Genomic DNA, 1,290 nt, shown 5'->3' on the forward strand with positions numbered 1-1,290 from the left:
TGCAGGTTTATTCTGTCTTGTGGCTGACAAGCACATAGCACTGTTGGATGTGTCCACCACTCTGGCATGTGGGAGACAGGGTTGGGTTTTGTGCCCCAGGCTCCTCGTGGGTGTGCATGCCTCAGGTGTTTACCCATCTCTTCAGACCACAGCCTCCATGGGGCCATGCACGATGGGCCCTGGTGTTGGGGGGAGGCTTCCAGGTAATACCGTAGCATGGGTAACACGGGAGCCATTTACAGAGCAGAACAATTTCATCATATCACCTTGCTTTTAGTATTTCAAATAGCCTCTATTAAAACACCCCAAGGCAAATACATGCAGAGCAAAGAGTGGGTTATAGGGCAGGCAGTGACAAACATGGTGTACTCTCCCAATCCTCTCATACCACACCTGTCGTAGGCTTCGGCTTTGTGCTAGAAAAGCCACATTGTTTTATCCCAGGGCAGGGGGTCAGACTAGAAGATCTGCAAGGCCCCTTCTGACCCTACATCTACGCATGTACAAGCTAACACGCATCAACCCTCCCCAGACAAAAGCACACTGAAAGCAACACAATTAATTTTAAGCTCAATAAAAAGAAATACCTCACAGTAAACTAAACCACCTTGCCTTGATTGCGGTCGCACCTCAACGACAGTAGCTATTCTGAGGTCTGAAGCCACCAGCAGCTCTGTTAGCATTATGAGAACACCCTGCAAGCATTTTGGAGGACGCTGGGTTGGGACTCCTGCTATTTTAAAAGATGAGATGCTTGGGTAAGTCACAAGAGGCTGAGATGTGATTAATATCTTTAAGATAAAGGGTGGATAAACTGTTAGAGGTGGGGTTAAGTCCCAGGGAAACTGGTAGACCTCACCACTGGCCTTCAGCTGCAGCTCACTGGGGGGGGGCGAGTTGAGGGAACAATTATATGGCTTTCCATTTAGTGAGAGCTGAACCACAAGGGGCTGCAGCCCAAAGCAGAGATGCACATGGCAAAGCTAAACAGAAAAGTTTATTAAAGAGGCCATCCTTAATAGACTGGACAACGCCAACATCCTAAGGGACAGCCCGCACGGGTTTGTTGCGGGTAGGTCTTGCTTGACCAATCTCATTCCCTTCTATGACCAGGTGACCTATCACCTGGACAAGGGAGAAGAGATTGATGTCGTACATCTTGACTTTAAAAAAAGCCTTTGATCTGGTATCCTACGACCACCTCTTGGCCAAACTGGCCAGTTGTGGTCTTGGCTCCACCACGATCCGCTGGCTGGGAAACCGGCTCCGTGGTCGGACCCAGAGGGTTGT

Source organism: Crocodylus porosus, unplaced genomic scaffold (assembly GCF_001723895.1).
Source record: "Crocodylus porosus isolate Cpor-Errol unplaced genomic scaffold, CroPor_comp1, whole genome shotgun sequence".
In the NCBI taxonomy this organism is placed as follows: domain Eukaryota; kingdom Metazoa; phylum Chordata; order Crocodylia; family Crocodylidae; genus Crocodylus; species Crocodylus porosus.